Source organism: Pleurodeles waltl, chromosome 11 (genome assembly GCF_031143425.1).
Source record: "Pleurodeles waltl isolate 20211129_DDA chromosome 11, aPleWal1.hap1.20221129, whole genome shotgun sequence".
Classification (NCBI taxonomy): Eukaryota; Metazoa; Chordata; class Amphibia; order Caudata; family Salamandridae; genus Pleurodeles; species Pleurodeles waltl.
In genome coordinates this window covers 165,367,323-165,388,630 of record NC_090450.1, presented here as the reverse complement: position 1 = coordinate 165,388,630, position 21,308 = coordinate 165,367,323, and the positions used below count along the sequence as shown (strand labels likewise).

The 21,308-nt window shown below is 42.3% G+C and overlaps 1 protein-coding gene across 2 annotated transcripts in view; it reads right to left on the bottom strand.

Annotated features, from left to right (window-relative positions):
- The window catches only part of LOC138265531 (cysteinyl leukotriene receptor 1-like), a 106,231-nt gene extending 93,083 nt beyond the window's left edge, over window positions 1–13,148 (bottom strand). The window contains exons 1-2 of one of the 2 annotated variants that reach the window (XR_011199373.1): window positions 12,999–13,148; window positions 11,166–12,676 (exon numbers count right to left, since the gene is read on the bottom strand). The gene's annotated coding sequence lies outside the window, so the exon portion shown is untranslated. Of the gene's footprint in view, window positions 1–11,165; window positions 12,677–12,998 lie in introns of those variants that run through there. The other variant, XM_069213336.1, reaches the window with a different exon arrangement.
- Between the last annotated feature and the right edge of the window lie 8,160 nt (window positions 13,149–21,308).

Below are 21,308 nucleotides of genomic sequence, written 5' to 3'. Positions count from 1 at the left end.
CACCCAATACCATGATTACTTGGCACAACTGGATTACCTTCAACTTAACTTCGTCCAAGGTCTCTGCTTACTGTAACTAGAAACCTTTGAAGGTAAATGTCACAATTCAACAAGTAACAATGCATGTTTTTCATCAAGAGGTGGATCTTCCGGTAGGCATACTGAGGCCACAGAACAGACTATTACTACCCCCTTAGATAAAGCCCTGAGTGATGTCAACACTCCTGGACTTGTGGACGTGGAAGATGGTTCTGGCCCATCTGGACAAGCTGATCAGATGGCAACAGTGAGTCTCACTGTGCCCACAATGTCACCTCCCAACCCTGTTCCTTCAACATCACAGGAAACCATTTCCCCCACCCCAAACTGTGTAACTAGCACAGTTTTCAGTATCTTGTGACCCCCAGTCCTGGATCCTGAGTTGCAGTGCAATACTTTGGACAATAAGGGTCCATTAACAAGTTGGAGAGGTCACCCTGTGGCAAGGGCACAGGCCCTTGGGGGTAGGGTACGTGGGAAGGATGCTGGGGGCCAGAGGGGTGAGGCCATTAGGGCTGTTCTTGGCCAGGACAACTTCAGCCATGTCTTGGAGGTCTATCAGGAGTCCCAAGGAGTGATGGGCCAGGTGTTGCCCGAACTCCGGGAAATCAAGCAGCTCCAGAGGGACATGCGTGAGCAGATGGAGGCACACAATACCAACATGGCCTCCCTAACAGGGGTGTTAAGGGACATGCACACAACCCCAAGTAACGTTTTTCAAAACCAATCTTCTCCTGCCTTCATCAACAACAGGCCCATCAACATCGGCGTCAGCCATAGGAAGGGATGCCCTGCCAGAGGAACAACCAGCCACAGACACCCCTGCCTCTGTAGCAGCTGATCCCCTGCTGACTGTGCTTTCATATTTAGCTATGTAACTATGTCAGATCATGTGAACTATACAATGATGATCCAAGGTACTTGTATAATATGGGCTATGTTGCATGTACACAGTTTCCAGCTCAGGATTACAACCATCCCACACAAACACTTACATTCAAGTGTCTGGTCAACTAAAAAATATATTACATTGTTCAGCACATAGGCTGTCTGATACTAAGCAAATTAACATATTTACAGGAACAGACCTCTAGACCACAGAAGGAAGGGATTTGTCAGACATTGTCCTGTAGAATGAAGTGGTTGATGTCACCAGCTTGAGCCTTATCACATACACCACCAAAGTAATCCAACACCACATAATCCAAGATTCAGACAGATGGCAGTACAATGGTTCCGGATCACAGGGCCTTTATAATCCAACGCTCATACATGTGGTGATATGACACAAACATATGTCAGTGTTTTGGCACAGGCACTGTGGCCTACAAGGATGAAAAACATCTACAGCTACATCCAGGTCATGCTAAAAGTGTTTAGCAAATGTGAATGAACAATGACTTGGTTGTAAGCTATGACTACATATTTGATGACCACATCATGACATACATGATGCATCATGCCCACCACACGACACAAACAAGTGCAATGGGCACTTCTGAACCTCCACCCAAACACTGTGCAAACTGTCTTGCTACAGGTCTCATACACCCAAATTCTGCAACCTATTTTGCCTGGAACAATCCATGCCCACTTTGTATGTCAGAACAGCATCACATACCTGCCAATGTCACAACTCTGAAATGTCCACATAAGGATGTCATGATGGAGGTACCTGTAAAAAGAACAAAACAAGGAGTATAGGCTTAAAACTATACATATGACACATGTCACATAGCAAGCATCTGGAAAACAAGTTACATTGCAAAGAAACGGACACAAACAAAGTAACATCATCAAGGTAGGGATGTGTCAAAAGCTATCTTATCAATCAGCCTTTTGTGATTTTTGCGGAGTATCAGCTCCCGCACTGTTTAAAAAACACTAAACTCCACACATTCCTACAACTACAGTTCATTTTACAGTCACAGTCAAATCATCACAAAACATACTTACACTCACAAGAAGTAGCTGTGGATGAGATGTTCTCGCAAGTCAGCTCCTTCCTCTTTACCACTGTCATCTTCATTTGGCATTTCAGGATTTTCACCTGGTAGCACTGCAGACTCCCCCTCCTCAGGGATGTACAGGATATTTCTCAGCAGGGCGATGTTGTGGAGCACTCAGCATGCTACAGTGATCTGACACACTTTCCCGGGTGAGTAGAGGAGGGCTTCACCAGTCCTGTTCAGATAGCGGAATATAACCAAGGATGGTTTGGAAATGCTAAGTCTCCTGTTAAGGAAGGGGACAAAAGTGCAACAATGAGTTACTCGCTTCATGATTGTAGCACCTGACATTGCTCACGCACAATCAGTACAGATGTAACTTACCAGCCAGCCAGTCTCTCTCTGGTTGCAGTTGTGGCATCCGCTGGGGTATGGCGCTGTCCTGCATTACCAAGGAATCATGGGCTGATCCAGGTAAACAGGCACACACATTTTAGATGTAGAGATCCACCAAACAGACAACTTGCACGTTGATGGAATTAAGATTTTTTCTGTTGCAATAGACTTGTTCCATGGCCTATGGTGGCACCAGGTCAACATGTGTACCATCAATGGCCCAGATCACATGTGGGATGCAGGCAAACCTTAGAAGTCAGCCTTCACATTGCTTAAATACTCATGTCAGGGTAACATGACGTAGCTGTCTTAATTTTTCAACACTGCTGATAGGAAATCTTTCAACACCAAGCTGAACATAGGTTGGGACATAACACCAGATAGGGCCACTGTATTTTGTATGGACCCTGTGGCCAGGAAGCGCAATACTGACATGACTTGTACAATGGGTGGTATGCAGTATGGATTACTGTTAGCTGGCATCAGTTCTGGCTCCAACTGATGGCATGAGTCCACTATTGTTTGCCTATTCAGGCGGTAGAGCTGGATGACGTGGCATTCCTCCTTGGTCTGAAGGTATGGCAATGGACGGTAGAAAGGAGGTTGTTGCATCCTCCCCCTCCTAGGGTACCTATGTGTGAAAAGACATGGGGGGTGATTCTGACCCCGGCGGTACAAGACCGCCGGGGCCAGGGTCGGCGGGAGCACCGCCGACAGGCTGGCGGTGCCCCGCAGGGCATTCTGACCGCGGCGGTTCGGCCGCGGTCAGAAGAGGCAAACCGGCGGTCTCCGGCCGGTTTACCGCTGCCCTTAGAATCCCCCATGGCGGCGCAGCTTGCTGCGCCGCCATGGGGGATTCTGACACCCCCTACCGCCATCCTGTTCCTGGCGGTTCGCCCACCAGGAACAGGATGGCGGTAGGGGGTGCCGCGGGGCCCCTGGGGGCCCCTGCCGTGCCCATGCCAATGGCATGGGCACGGCAGGGGCCCCCGTAAGAGGGCCCCGCAAAGTATTTCAGTGTCTGCTAAGCAGACACTGAAATACGCGACGGGTGCAACTGCACCCGTCGCACCCCGCCGGCGTCCTCGTTGCAGGGGCATTTCATCTGGGCCGGCGGGCGCTCTTTTGGAGAGCGCCCGCCGGCCCAGAGGAAATGTCTAAATGGCCGCCGCGGTCTTTTGACCGCGGTGCGGTCATTCAGCGGCGGTACCTTGGCGGACGGCCTCCGCCGTCCGCCAGGGTCATAATCAGGCCCATGATTTGGAACATTAGTCACTATGTCCAAAGCAACATGATGCATGCTAACAATAGCATGTGACAAAGCATTTCTGACTGGATATACATAACACCCAGAACATATGACAGCTGGCAACCACACAAGGGTCAAATGTGACCCCATAGTTGTGAACACATGTCCACAACATGGATTTGGGCGACACCCAACTATCTGCTACACAGTTTCCCCTCGAAATGTGACTGTATTTACCGACTCCCAAAAATACTGTCAACGGTGGTGACTCGTGCACCGCCATCATATACCATCTGTGTCCTACAAACTACTACACTGGTGATTGTGTAGTCAGACCTGCACAACAAGACAGATTGAGGATGTTTGTGATCATATTAAACTTATATTGTTTTTGTGATGCATATAACAGGGCCATATGCAGTCTTTCAAACTGCCAAAATGGCGGATGCCTGACAAACTCCACTGGACATCAGGAACTGTCCACGGCCTGCAGCGGAACTCTTCTTCACAGTAGGTGGTTTCAAACAGCGGCAGACACAGCCATAGGCTAACATAGTTGCCTGTGGTGGTAGCTCCCCAATGGCTATGTCTTTCGAAGGCGATGACCACGTATGTGGCATACATGTACCCCACGTTGTGCAAAATCAGCCATTTGACTCCTGATACTGCTGCCAGCAACACCTCCACCACTTCAGCTGCTGTGTGCCGCCTCTGGGAGCAATCAAGCCACGTCCAGCAGGTGAAAGGACCACTGCTTTCTTTGGAATGACTTGTGAGCAAGTTTCTTCCCCTGTATGGTCCGCTCTACTGCTCACCAGAGGAACAGGTAAGTACCTCATAATTGACTCTGTTCAACACCCTTCTTTCCCTCCTCTCAGGCTACAAAGTGTCCCTTTGTGCAGTTAGACTTCTTGTGTGCCTGTTGTGGCAGGCTGTGTGACACCAATGAGATGTAAATGGTGCCAGTATTGGAGACCAGTACTATATGTTGTGCTCATTCACATTGTATTGTGTGATTTTTTTTTGGGGCCCTAGATCCTCCTTTTGTGAGATGCACATAGCTAGGCAAGGAAACTTTACTGCCATCAAGTGACTTTTTTTTTGGTTTATGATGGCTATAAATGTTAGACATGCATGAGCCATATATGCATCTTGTCTGAGTCATTGAGGATATTGCAAGCAATGTGTCTTGTGACACAGATCTTTCACCCCACACCTGGCTTTGCCAAACTGTTGTCTGGAATGCATATCATGACTCACTGTGCCCTTCAGGTTGTCCCACAAGCCATATTATGTACTGACTTGCATGGAAGTGATGGAAATGTGAGTGTCATGTGGGCTCTATATGCTCAGCCTGCAGAGATCAAGGCCTGTCAAATGTATCTTCCAATATGAGAGATGGTCCAGGCTGTGGGAGAGTCACTGTGGCTATGCAACTGTGGCACTGTTCCCACTTCCTGTAGACATGCACATCCTCTCAGGTGGCCAATATGAGGCTCTAGTGGCAAAACTTGCCCTGAATACCTCAGTTCATTGACTAGATTAGAAATGGTTACTGAGGTAAATCTCTGAACTAGCCCATATGTGCATTTTGCATCATTGTCAATGTGTGTCTTTGACTCATGACAGGTCTGTAACTACCACAGCTCTGTTGTCACTTTCATGGAAGTCATATTTGTCCTGTACAGGCTTATTGTACAAATTTCAGACCCACAGTGCAGACAGTGTGTAGATTTCTCGGAGGCCATGACAAGTGACTCAGTAGCTTTGTTACATAGCTGACATTGTACAATACATAGCTTTGTATGTTGGATGCTGTCTCTGTAGGTTAGAAACATATGCCACAAGGACTGTTTTATATTACAGGTACATCCCACCGAAATCTACTCTGAAGTTCATGAGTCTGCAATTGGTAGGCCACATGTCCACACATGCACAGGGTAGACACTTTCCTTACCCGCCATGCCAGCCTTTTCATTGTCACTCAAGTCTGTACTATGATAGTTGCCTGTAGGGACTGTATGCACTGAGTCAATGTTGCAGAGTGTAAATGTGTTTGTCCAGTCAGGCCTAAGGAGTTTACCCTTCAGAAATCACATTGGTGTGTGGTGTTTCATTGTGGCTCACATCACAGTACAGGTTGCTGGAGCATGGAATACCTGATGTCATTAGGCTTGCTTAGTCATTGTAGCCCTTGAGCAGGGTAGTGGGTTAGTCTGCAGATGAATCCAAAAGTGTGTAGTCATGTCCCTGTACTTATTGACATGTGTGCTTCACACTTGTGATGTGTTGACAAATTGCCCATTTTATGCTTGATGTTTCTGATGTGTGTGATACAACCATGTGAGCAGAAACTTGTGTTTGTAATTGCTTGATTTATCTCTTGCATCTGTATAGGTAAACACCCATCAAAAGAAGAAGATTTGGAGAGCCATCGCCTAGAAGGTGCAGACCCTGGGGGGGGGGCATAGTCGGCAAAGCGCCCACTGTTGCAAGAGGTGGGAGGACCTGAGGAGCTGGGCCAGAAGATCGCAGAGGTTCAGCTGGGGCTGTCCTCCCAACGTGGGCAGGGCACACCACGAAGCATGACCCCCCTAAGGGCCCGCATTCTGACAGTAGCATACCCAAATCTTGATGGGCATTTGCAGGGAGCACAGCAGCCACAAGGGGTTGAGTACAGTACATATTCCTGCCTGTCACATAGCCAAGTTAATGAGTTAGGTTCTGACATCTCCTCCTGATGACTGGGGATGGACCGTGTGTGACACACAAGATGAGTAACTGTTTGTGTAGATATGTAATTTGGTGCATATTGATGTGCCTTGTCTAGTAGCCCGGGGACCTGGGACACAACTAACTACAATCCATAAAACAATTGCTCTCTAGGGACAACACATTGCTTTGTACAGTGATCAATCAAGGAAGGTTTGTTGTTGTAGTGGGTCTACATTCTACACAACAGACCACTACTCCTCAGTGTAACAGTCCAAAAAGAAAGAAGTGATGGATCACTGTCCTCAGCCATGTGTCTGGTCAAGTGAGTAAATTGGCATCTGCTCCCCAGAGGCCACTTGTTTTCCGTGTGTGATGAGTGCTGGAACCTCACTCTTGTCTGACATGTGAAGGTGTCATCAAAACTTTTCCTTGGTAAGTGAGTGGGGAATGTCCATTGACATGATTTATGGCCCATCACTGTTGCCGAAATTCCTTCTGCCAGCATGTGTCCCGTTCTCTTTTGACAAAATGTGTACACTGCTAATTCATGCTTCGTCTACCTGTGTTCATGGGATGATTACTGTATTCCCTCACATATATTTGCATGCCAACCTGTCTTTGGAATTGGACATATTCAATGGGGCTACATTTTATGTGGTGTCACAGACAGGAGTGTGTCACCATTGTTTGTTGGCTCACACATACCCTCACCCGTCATTGCATGTCATTTGGCATGTACAACTACAGTAGCAATGAGGGACACGACAGGTAGGACTAGAGTTTTTATACACAATGTCCATTTCCATGCCATTGATGTGCATCAAGTGGCAAAGTGCACTGCACATGTGAAATGGGAATGATTTGTTACCTGACTGTTGGCACACATTATGGAGTGATTTGCAGTATGTTGGAATCACATGTGGTTGAGTAGAACCATTAATCCACGGACATCTGAGTTTGCATGACCAAAATGGAAACAGTGATGTAGCTTCGCATAGGGCAAAATGTCGAGTGCCTTCTACAAGTGCTTGCAAATCCCTGGGCCTCTCCAACATACAAAGGACTCATGGCTTCTGGTGATGCAATCAGAGAATGTCATTGTAAGGGGTGCCATATAGCAGTGGTGATTTTCCTAGGGCTAGCCGTTTCATTGTCTTATGTATTTTAGCAACACATCTCTCTGCCAATTTGCACATTTTGACAACAGTGTACGTTTCCATGCCAAATATGTAGTGTATCTGAGCAACAGTTGTACTACCTCCATCAGGACAATTTACATATGGTGAAGTATGCATTGTTAACATGTTTCCAGTGTGACATGAGTATTTCCATGTAACCTTCTTCAGGATACCGTACTGCTGTCAGCAACATGGCAGGATTTGGAGCATCATTTCCTATTGTTGTGTTATTGTGAATGTGACAAATAGATGTCTGAATGACCTTGTGTCGCATCTGTTGTAATGGACTTGGCATTGGCCTACTATTGTATGACAGGTAACAGGTATGCTCCATGAGGCAGAAGCAGTGAAGGTGATATGCTCTCCTACTTGTTCAATGGTTATTGTGATTGCACAACTTCACCCATGCAATTGAAGTTGTCTGAGATCCTAATTTTCCTGTGGGTAACTGTTGACAGTTCATGTGACATGCATGCGTGTGGTTCATGTAGGAGCCACCTTGAATAGTTTGTTGCTGGGGCCTACTTGACATCATGGTAATGTTTGTAAATTACAGCTTTTTTTCAAGTGTGATCAGGAACATGTGGAGACCGTTTTCCCCTTTGTATTTGCAGCATCATCCCAGGAGAGCGAAGGAGACAGGGCATAACCAAGTGGAGAAGCAACTGGCCACGGTACATCCAGTCAAGACACCACCAACACGGAGTGACCCAGTGGCCTGGAAGGTGAGGGGAGAGCCACAGAGGACACAGGATCAACCTCATCATCTTCAGAGTCTACCTCCAGTGGCCACTCCCTAGTGGTTGGGGAACCATCAGGACCTGTTCCTGTACCACCCTTGTCCGCCACCCCCAGCACTAGCACCACGCTCTCTGTTGTTCTCCACCCAGTTGGCCGTGCCCACTCACCTAAGAGGGTGGGCATCTCCTTTGCCCCAGGTACCTCAGTGCCAGCCCCTGCTACTCCTGCTGCTCTGAGTGAGAAAGCTATTGCCTTCCTGAGGAGTATCAGGAGGTCAATAGCCTTATGTGGTTCTGTGGGGCAGACTGCCATTGTGAATGCCATCCAGGGGTTGGCAAGCCAAGTTAAGACTAATTCTTTCCTGAAGACATTCATAGTGACAAATCTGGCCTACAGAGATCTTTTCAGGCTCTGTCCTCCTCACCGATGACAGCAATCCATCCCCAATCCTCCCTCCCACCACCTCCCTCTTCCCTATCCAAATTCCATATTCCCATACTTGTCCTAAGCACACAGACACATCCGCATGCACCAACCTCAACACACACAAGCAGCATACAACAACACAAAATCCACCAGACACACCAGCATGCAGGCACTCAACATTCACCCACAGACACCACTTGAGCCACCATTTCAACAGACACCTCTACTGACCCACACACCACATTCACCATGCCCACAGACACCACCACAACACCCAGTGACACATCCATCACACACACACACCATACACCCAGACAACAGCTCACAACCCACAGTCTCACACACCTCAGACACCATACCCCGAGACACCACCTCAACACCCACAGACACATCCACCGCATCCACCATACCCACAGACACCACCCCAACACCTTCACATATCAACCATACCCACAGACACCACTGCAATACACAAAGATACATCCACAACATCCATCATACCCCCAAAAGACACACACACATCCATTACTCCCTCATCACCCAGCGCCTCCACCTCCCAGCCCCCAAAGACACAAATGCCCTCTCTCACACACAAAAAAACACTACCCAATCTCAGGGATTCCTCACACACATGCACACCCAAGGCATCTACAACCACAGACAAGCCCACCATTCCCTCAACCTCCAAACACCCAACCCCTTCTGATGGCCCCATCTGTTTTCCCTAGGAGAGTTTCCTTTTTGACCTGGCCCTTTGCCCTGTTACCTTAAAACCCCCTCCCAAACACAAGAGGCCCCACCTACAGCCCAACCCATCCCTTACACATCCAAGTCTGCCCCTGTCAAACTGTCCCCCTGCAAGCACCCCTACCCTCACAAGAAGAAGCCCACCCTTCTGAAGAAAAAGCTCTCCTCACAAACTCAAACACACCTATCCCAAATCTGACTATGTCACACCTAAGTATGAGCTCTGAGGTGACTGCTTGCCCACTTGATGCCCCTTCCAGTGGAGGTTCCCTGGCAGTGTTTCGAGCCAAGCTTGGGCACAGTAATGTACACGGACTCATATGGGCTGGCAAATGGCCTTTGCTCTTCAACATTTTAACTAAATAAACCAAAACTGTTGTTTTGATGGGTACACATTTGTCCTGCCATTACTTTTCTACCTTTATGTTGTTCCTGAGTAACTTCTGTTTCATGCGTGTGTTTCATCCTGATTGCTGATCCATTTGCTGTTGTTTCAAATATCTGATTTTGTGGGAAGTGTTGGTCACCCAAGACAAGGGTAGATGTGCACTGTATGGATATGTGGGTGTTGATCCAATTGGGGTGTCATTGTATTGTGTTATGCTTGCTAGGGTAAGTATTTCATCTTGTGTTGGCCAATGTCAGCATGTATTGTGTAGATCTGTCCCCTGATATGTATTGTACTTTCGTCTCAGGTGTGGGAGCTAGAGTTTTGTTTGTCCACACATGGAAGGTGATCAATTGCGGTAGCTTCATTGCATTTGACTGACCATGTGTGTGTGTACCTTACAGCTACATCATCTAGATGTCTGGACCATGATGTTGCTGTTGTATGTGCTTTCTTGACTTGCACTTACACATTTGGCAGCTAGGCTCAAATATTGTTTGTCCCTGGGATACATTTCTGTCAGAAACACTAGCTCCGTTGGACTGTTTGGCCTGCCTCGCCACTGTGGTGGTCTGCGCTGCCTGATGGTGCTGGCGGGACTGCAGCAGTCTTTCCTCTATGGGACTGCTAGCATTGTAATACTGTGGTCTGATCATCAAGCAGATGGTGGTTGAACCGCAACATGGTGGTGCACAAACCACCAAACTCATAATGAGGCCTTTTATCTTTGAAAATTCATGTCTTTGCTTGTGTATGTGTTTTTTTTGTTTTGGACTTGTTTTGTTCAGATAAATATTGACTATTTTTCTAAACTGTGTGGAGAACTTTTCTGGTGTTTTCACTGTGTTACTGTGCGTGCATGTACAAATACACATTGTCTCTGAGATAAGCCTGACTGCTCATGCTAAGCTACCAAGGCTGTGAGCAGGGGTTATCTGAGCTGTGTGACTCCCTTTCCCTGACTAGAGTGCGGGCCCATACTTGGACAGGATGCAAAATACTGCCAACTAGAGACCCCATTTCCAACACCACCCTTTACCTGTGCACACACTTACAAAATTATGCTATCTACAAAAGTACTTACCTATGTGTTAAAGTACTATGTGATAAATGTAGAAATACTTACATGTGTTGTAGATGGATGCATGTAATGGATGCGTAGTAAAGGCTGGTTCCTTGTTTTATATTCTGTTATATGTGTGGTATAATAATTTTAGCTAATTAATTTTAGTCCATATGATATCTTTGAGAATATGTAACATTAATTTCAATATGTATTATTAATTTTAAAGCAAATCAACATAAGTTCAGAGCAAGCCAAATTCATTTAATCAGCAGTCATATTCATTTAAACATGGCTTGTGGTCATTTCGACATGTGCATAATTCATTTCAAAGCATGCTACATTTATCTCACAGTTTCATATTCATTTAAAAAAGTGTCATATTCATGTTACAGAATGCCATATTACTTTTGATGTGGGCCATATTAATTTCACCAGGTGTCATATTAATTTCAAAGTGTCTCATATTCATTTTATACAAGTGCCATATTCCTTTCTACGAATGTCATTCATTTAAATGGATGTCATATTCACCTTAACACCTGTCATAATAATTTTAACACAGGTCAAATCCATTTCAACATAGGTCATATTAATTTCAAAATATGCAAAATTTATTTTGCTGTGTATCATATCAATTTCAAAGCATAACATATTAATTTTGACAAGTTTCATTTTAATTTCAGCATTGGTCATATTCAGTTTAAGATATGCTGGATTCATTTTGGCGGACCTCATATTCGTTTTAATGCATGTCATATTCATCTCAGCATGTGTTATATTCCTTTCCATGGATGCTTCATTCATATTAACACATCTTAATTTTAACATGAATCATATCCATTGCAACATATATCATAATCATGTCAATGTATAGCATATCACTTTCAGTGCAAGCCATATTCATTTTGATAAATGTCATGATCATTTTAACGTTACTCGTATTCATTCATTTCATAGTCATATTAATTTTAAGATGCAACTTATCCATTTTAACATATATCATATTAATTTGAATATGTGTCATATTAACTTCAAGGCGTGCCATATTCATTTTAACAAATGTCATGTGAATTGCAGCTTTGGTCATTCTCATTTGAAGGCATGTCAACTTCAGTTCAATGGGATTACATTAATTACAGCACAAGCCATATTCATTTCCAATCATCTATTCATTTCTGTATGTCTCATATTCATTGCCATCTCGGTAATATTCATTTCAACACAATTCAAATTAATTGCAACATGTTTAATGTTCATTTCGGTGTACATTGTATTAGTTTCAATGTGTACTGTTTTCTTTTCAGAATATAATATATTCATTTCAGTACTTTACATTATTTTCAATCTACCATATTAATTTTAATGTATGTCATATTTCTCTTGGCATACATCAATCATTTGAAGAAATGTCCAATTTTTTTATGACTATTGTATTTGTTTCAGTGATTGCTTTATTGATTACTGTGAGGACCATATTAATTTCAATATGATTTATATATATTTCAGTATATTTTTATTCAATTTGGTTTGTTTTATTCATATTAATCACTCAGTAGCATATTCACTCTGTCAGGTTTCATATTTGTTTTGGTTCAATTCAGATTCACTCTGCCAGGTATCACAATTACTTTGACACATAGTACATTCATTCTGGTGTGTGTCATATTCATTTTGCAGCACTCTATGCATTTCAGGAGGTGTCCTAAATGGGGAGCTGTAATTTTGACATGAACGGCTTCCCATAGGTTTCCTCTTCTGTTTTTTTTATTTTCAATCTTCAGACTTGTGGTGAGGGCCAAATAAAAATTACAAAAAGACACTTATCAGATAATATTCTTTTGATGTTTGTGGATAAAAATGTCTGGTTCATTTTCATATAAATTATACATACGTACTGTTCAAAAGTGTTAATAATTTTATTTTGTATTATTCTGTAAATGAATTTGCGTTCTTTTGTTCTATAAACATCTTTATCCATATACGGACGCTCAGATGGGTTCAGTAATTTTCGCCTTCCGCCCACACAATATATAAGGCCTTAAGGTACATGCAATACATTTTTACGTTCAAGTTATCGATCGACACTCTTATCGCATCAGCCTACCTCTTTTGTAAAGTGCATATAATTGAGCGGTCGGAGTCCTCTAGTTGCCCGTGCTCTTCTGTTCAGCAGAGGTTGGATTCACTGTGTGTGATTTGTTTTTGTTGGGTATAAATGCGGAGTGCAAAGTTTGCCTTGGCAAACACAGTCTCTTCCATCCCCAAGGTTACATCAGTAATACTATGTATCCTTTGGCTCTGCTCCTCCCTGCTCTGCTCGACCCCTTTTTCTTTCATCCTGTATTAGCTGTGGCAAACATTTGAGTACAAAACAATTGCAGCTGGGTTTTGAAAACGCTATCCTTTCAGGATCACGCATTACTCTTTAAAAATATTTTACTACAACCGGCACATGTTGCTTTCATTACTTAAGCGACTGAGTACATCTGTGTTTTACAACGTATTTTTAGAAACAACAGTAAAAAGCTAAAACAAGCAGTAGGGAACTATTGATTTTTCATCGCCTCTGTATTTATGTGAGACAGTCTTAGAAAAGCCTAGAGACTACAAGAGACCCCATCGACAGAATGTGAGACTACATATTCAAACAAGTAACAAATAGAGTAGCAAAAAATTCAATGAAATATATCAAAGTGGCGAAAGTACTTACATTGCTAACACGGATCAATTTACTCACTCATAAAACCAATACCTTAACTCCTTGTTCTCTTCCATTTCTCCACCCGTGTAAACTTGCAATCTGGAAACAACCGCGTTTTTGTACTCTGCCGTGCTGCTGTTATGTTTTGGTGTGTTTTTTTTTTCTCTCAGCAAAGTGCTCGGCTAAACAACATATGAATTCCAGATAAAATAAGGTAGTAAAATGCGTACTGGTGATGCTGCGAAATATTAGCAAAAATTAGAATAGTTTCATTTTCCCTCTAGGGCTGCTTGTTCCAAGCAGTATTTGTCAGGATTTTCCGTAAACAATTTAATACATTACATGTGTTGTTGCACTTAGGAGTAGTGTCATGTTTCAAGGAGACAGCAAGCCATGCCTTTATTTATAACAGATGTTCCACGATTTTCCGGTAATGACAAAAATGAGCGCACACTACGAATTTTGCTTGCACAGGCAGTATTTATCCAACATTTCTGTGTTGCAAGATTTATATTTTAAAAAGGGAATTCTGTCAGCATTCACAGTCCACCCCAAATGTCACTCTTTCCAGTGCTTTCTGCCAGATGGAAATTATTCTCTGAGCAATACTGTGTTTCCTTCTCTTTAATAAACATAGATATGTAAAGTAGAACAAAAACAGGAAGATCTCTGGTGGATGCACGGCTTTGTTTCTATGTTGAGTAACAGGTAAACAGAGTGATCTGCCCTTTGTGGTTTTGTGTCTAAAGGGCACTCACTTTCACAAATTATTCCAGGAGGGGAGAGCTTAAATATATGCACACATGACTGCAATGGTCTTAATGTTTTTTGATGCATATAGAGCAGCTGTTCTTAATCTTTGGGGCCATATGTACAACACATTTTCCCATAGACACAGAAGAGGCAAAACTGTTTGGTACATCTGGCCCTTGGTTCGGAGACCCCTATGTGTCCGCGACTCATGGTCAGGTGGTCGGCAACTGCTTAGAAAATTACTTCGAAAATTAAACAATACTAACAGAGTAATAAAGTGTACATACAGATACACATATTTACTGAAAAAAACAAAGGAAACAAAGGTTACAGGGATATTATAGTTAGGTTTGTGTTTTACCCACACAAAACCACAGAAATCCAGCAGTTATAGTTATACTTATGTCAAGAAACTCATAGCCTAAAAGTGCTTCTGGCATGAGTTATAGTTTCTTCAGATAAGTATAACTCTAAATGGTGATTTTTTATGGTTTTGTGTGGGTAAAACATAAATCGAACTATAACGTACCAGTAACCTTTGATTTTTCTGTGAATTTCTATTATTTTTAAATGTAAAATAATATATAAATACCATATATTAATACAACCACCGCCGGGCACAGCCTTTAGCGGTGCTCAGCGGTTGTGCCTGGCCTGCGTGAGACCCTGTGGCCAACTTCCCTCAACATACACCCAACCCCATGCTGCGCACAACCTTCAGCCTTGTGTGGTAGGTGTTTGGTGTGTGAGAGAGAAGGTGAGTTTTTTTTCCTCCATTAAGCTTCTGACTCGTGGTTACCTACGGATCTGCAAAGGAACTGCGTCCTAGATATCTATATTTTTCCTTTAAAAATTCTGAAACTACTGAACAGATTTGCACCAAATAACAAAAATACATTTTCTGGACTAAGATTTATCTTTCTGTCTAATTTGGTGAAATCCCGCAGAGCGGTATGGGCTATAGTTGCGTTCAAATATTGCAAAATCCCCTAAGACATTGTGTAGGGAAAAAGAGTTTTAGGACTACCGCTTGTTCGTGGTCCCCCAAATCCCCCAATACTTTCCAGACAGCACCTGACCTAATTAGCGTAGACATTTTTGAAAATGTCATCACGATTCGCCAAACAGGGCCAAAGTTATTAGGAAAACAATAAAAGCTTTGTCTATGGGAAAAATTGGTCCCCACTATAACTACCTACTGGCTATCACCAGTAAGTATGTATATATCTATATATATAGACATATATGCCTATATATATATTTATATATATATATAAAAAATAATATATATATATATATATACATATATAGATATATGTATCTATATATATTAGGTATATATATATATATAGTTATATGTATATCTATCTTTATATATATATATGTATATATATATATACATATATATATATATATATATATATACCTATATATATAGCCTTTGAGTTTACAAGGTGTATGTGATTATTACACATGATATAAGATAAAGTTTCTCAAGATATGCAGGAAATGTTTATTGCCTTTCTCTGTTAGGTGAACTCCGTCATTTCTGTATATACTCTCTATATCAAATCGTAAGTTGTTGTGGTATATAGAAATCATGTTATGATCCCTGAGGAATGCAGAAACAGTTTTATTGAACTGTTTCCTTGATTTCTGTACTTGTGGGCAGAGCTGAGTTGACCACTTCCACGTCTGCCTTTGGCTAATGTTTGAAATAACCAAGGCGGTGTATGGGAAGAGTGGCATTAATTTTCCAAAGGTTTCTTTCATTAGGATTTCCAAACCAACTTCTGTGACTACACCTTGGTCATTGCCACCACAGTGTACAATCATAAGATCTGGATGTTGGCAATCCTCAATAGTTGCAAACAAAGGAAGCAATTGATGTCACTTTAACCCTCTCTGGTCAATCCAAGTAATATCCACTTCAGACAAACCTACGTCCATGTCAATATTACTTCTTTTTACACTCCCTCTGGCCCAAAACACAAAATTGTGACCACCAATCCACACATTAAGCATCTTGGAGGTAATCTGGAGAAGCACACAGGAGATGATTGCATCTGAATGAGGCTGGTATGAAATGAGAATCAGTTGAAATGGGGTAGGTACAGTCTGGAAGAAGTGATTTCTGGAAAAAGACTAGAATGTGACTTTGTATTACTATATATGTATATAGAGGCAGTAATGATTCATAATGATTATTTAATATTATGATTTGATTTTGCGTTCTGAAAAAAGTGTTCATATGTATGTGTATTTTTTATAAGATCCAAAAATAATATCCAAACTTCCCAGTGGATCCAGGTACCCACCTCTGAATTTACACAGGGAGGTCGTGCTGAGCACTGGGGTGGATCCGTGGATCCAGTGAAACTCACATCTTATTGGCTAACTTTTCAGGAGCAGTGCAAAGGGTTAACTATAAAACCAATGAGAAGTGGTAGAACATTGTATTAAAATGAAGGGGATATTGTGATTGGTTTTCTGACTCAGGCCCTCATTACGAGTGTGGCAGTCTTAAGAGGTGTGGTCCTGGCGTAAAAGACCACCGTATTAAGAGTTCGGCGGTTTGGCCGATGCCAAACTGCCACAACACCACCAGTACTGCTGGGCCGGTGGTGAGTTCCTGCAGCCCAGAAGCAGCCCTAAGACCGCTGGCGGTATTATAAGGTCAGCAAACCGCCAGGCTTTTCGCGGGGGTCACACTGCCACAAAAACCCTGGCAGTAATGCTCCCGGCGACAGGAATCCCCATTCTTGTTACTGGCACATGCACCGCCACATGTCCACACACACACCCACTCACCCAAGCACTTTCAGACACACACACCTACCCGACCTGCACGCATACAGATACTCCCCCACCCCTCAACACTCATACACACACGCACGCATGCACACCCATTCCGACACACACACACACACACACATGGTCACGCACATGTATGCACACACATGCACTTCTCACATACCCCCCCTTTCGGTCTGTCTACCTACCTGCCTGGGCCACACAGCCACCCATGTCAAGGTGGTCGTCCAGGAGGGGATAAATGTCAGCGATTCATCCACCAGCACCACACCGCCATGCAAGGACCACTGTGCCATACTGCTGCTCGTAATATGTCAGGCGGAGTCCTTGGGTGTGGCGGTTGCTGGTGGTGGAACCGCATCTCTGCCACCGTCAGTCAGGCCGATGGTGTCGGAACTCTGCCTTTTTATGGATGGAGTTCAGTCGGTGACTCATAATATGGCGGTCTTCGGACTGCCAAACACTGGCAGTCTTTAGGCACCTGTTGCGACGGTGGTCTTCCAAAAAGACCGCCAAAGTCATAATGGGCACCTGAGTAACCTTTCAAAGGGGAGTTGAAAAGATTGCCATTACTGGTTGCATTGCTATGAGAGTGGACCTCCATTCTTGTAGTTTGTTTAATGAACTTTGTTTAGTGAGAGGAAATTCTAACTGATACTGAAAGAGAAACACAGAGCACAAGAAAAAGAATCTTCAGGTATGTGTATTGAAATGTACTTTATTTTAGAAAATTGTTAGTGTATGAATAATTTAATATTAAGTTGCAGAAAGTGAGCAGTCAGTTAATAAAATGCTATAAAAGGTATAAATACTTGGTTTGTGATGTATGTAAAGGAATTATACAAGTAATTAATTATATAAGAAAGTTATTTAGCTGAACTTGGATAAGGGGTTTCAATGATGTTTCCATTTTCTACAGTATATTAAAGTGATCCCTCACGTATGCTGAAGCTAGTATGGAGAATGCACTAATGAGTAATTTCATGGTTAACAATGTTACATTGAGTTCTATAAATTTGTGTTTGTCTACAGAAATGAGTATGTATAAAAGCAATGTTGAATTCATGCAGAGAGTCGCACACTTACTGAGAGATGATAGAGGTTATTTCACTATGAGTTAGACATTAATATGAGTGAAGCATATTAGTTGAAAAGGTAAGAAAAAGGATTGGGTGACAGCTGGTTGAATTGTTTTTTGCTGTAGAAAGTGAAGGGGTCAGATATACTGTATGCAGGCTGAAGAGGAGTTTGCTGTGTCTCTAGAAGAGAAAACATTTATTTTTATTTTTTATTGTGTTAAAAGTGCACTTGGCATGTTTAGGTATATGCATACTGTCTAATGTATACTGTTAAGGAGATAGAAAATAATTCAAGTATAAAGTGAGCCTTATACTCATTTAGAGACATTAACAACAATCTGTATATTGATGTAGACATGGGGAATTTAAGTACATAGGCTGCAGTAAGAGATGTATTTAGGATGTGATATACTGAATGCTTTATGTTGTTTTGTACATTGACAGTATAGATTCTTATTTATATAAATTGTGGTTTAAATATGGCTTAGGGTACTAACTGTGAGTATTATTACACAGTTTTATTTTTAGGTACACTTGACATTAGAAAATGTGTTTAAGTAGGTTTATACTGTATGTTGTAAGGAAAGTCACCCATTAAGTTAAATGCATGTAGAGTATGCAAATGAGTGATGTTTATTAAAAGATGAAACATGTTGCTCTGAGTCCTAGTGAGTGAGATGAAAGGTTGTAGAGGCCTATGCCCAGGTATATATACATTGTACTAGAACATATGGTACTTATATTGCTAATAAGGAAATGATACAAACAGTCTCATATCTAGCGAATTAGTCATAAAGTTACTTATGTATTCACCAATGCAGATACTAATATACAAAGCCATACACCTAGGATCACAATGATAGATTCAATATGACAATCAAGGATGCACTGATGCATACACTGACACACCTAGGCACACACTGATTTGAACACTGATACACCTATGCACACTGTGATGTATAGACTAACATCCCCAGATGCGTACTGAGTAGAGTGACACACCCTGGCATGCATTGTTGCATGCACTGAGACAACCAGGTGGAACAGATGCATTGACTGAGACACCCAGGTGCACTGTGATGCATAGACTATAATACCTAGGTGACAGTGATCCATACACTGACACATCCAGGGAAATACTGACATATATACTGAGACAATTAGATATGCAGTAATGGATGAAGTGGGACACAGATATACTCTCTTATCTATGGACTGAGAGAGCCAGGAATACACTGATGTATACAGTGATTCATCCGGACCCACTCTCCTACATAGACTGATACATTTATGCATCTACTGACTGATCCAGGCACATACTGGTGCAAGCAGTGTTGCATCCAAGTGGACACTGATGTATTCAGAGAATCATTCAGATGTACACTGATGTATACACTGAGACACCCAGGGAGAGAAAGATGGATAGAATGACATTCACACACCTAAGAGAACACTGATGTATAAACTACCACACACACGAACACACTGATGCATACACTGACAAAGGCAAGAAGAAACTCATGCATACACTAACACGTGTACAAACATATGCAATCACTGATACAGCTATACAGCTACTACTGTATACACTGGCACATTCCAGAGGCAAAATGATACATGCACTGACAAACCCAGGCCCACATGATTGCATACACTGACACAATGAGATGCACACTGATGTATAGATTAATATATCTAGAGACACATTAATACACACACTAACACACCGAGATTCACACTGAGGCATATACTGAGAGAGCCAGGCACACACTAATGCAGAAACGAACAAATCCAGGTATATAGTAATACTTCCATTCAAACATACAGGTCGACACTATCATATATATTGACACACCCAGGACCAGATTTATACATACACTAACACACCCAGGGACACAAGTATGGATAGATTGAGACACCAAGACAGAAACTAATAAATAAACTTAAACATGGAAATGAAAAGTTATATATGCGCTCACACAGGTATGGAAATGCTGATGAGTAATAAAGACTCGAGCACAGCTCTTTGCTAACAAGAACCGTTTTTTGTAGTTTAAAAAAAAATCAGAAAATGTATTGGAAACTTGGGAAAAACTTAAATACAATAGTTTTACATTATGAAAGCACAACGGTGTACAATAACAGCCAGTTCGAAGAAAAAAGTCAGAATTCTCTTTTGAGCAACAGTAGTTTTTGACCTGCAAAAAGAAGTTTTGACATTTTTAACCTTTGCAACTACAAGGTTATGGCAGATGCTGCAGGATGTTGCCATTTGACCTAATTTTGTGCATATGGCTGGCATACTCACATTCTGAGCAGTAGATTGGATAGATGATGATGTACCAGGTTCTGCATCGCAATGTGTCAGTTTTTTTTCTATCATCACTCATTAATATGCCCATTCATGGATTGTGAGCGGATGTTTCCACATATTCGACGTTCTGTGGCTCTATTTCTTTGATGTACCACGAGAGAGATTTTTTTCATCAAGTTTGCATTTCACAATTCTTGCGCTAACTTTCTTCCCCCACTAGGTATGGTAAAAAATGTCCATACATCACTCTCTTTTCTAGATGAAGAAGGCACCTGTTGAGAATAACTTTCTTTAGAAATATCTTAAGACTATCCAGGTGGTGGTGGAGCACTCCCTTCAGCCATTCTGGGACTTCTGTAGCAACAGATTCACAGCTGAGATGCTTCTCCCTCAAGAGGTAGCAGAAGAATAACTGTTTTGGGGAGTGGCTCTACCCATAACTAGGTGTGGTTCAGAAGTAAACAATAAAATGTCAGATTGCTCTTCTCACATCGAGTGGCTCAGCGGTTCTGAACTGGAGTTGCGGTTCAACAAAAATTGTAAGGATTGTGTTCTATTGCAAATAAATAAAATATGTTTGTGAGTTGTAAATATGTGGACTCCTCTGTTTATATAGGAAAGTTTGGAGTGCAAAATGTAATTCTTTTGTAAAACAAACTTATTGTGAATCTACAGATTCAAATTGCGGATCCATTCTGGTCACATGATTGGAATGGAAACCATGGAGCTTCACCGCTCTGCTTCTATGGAACT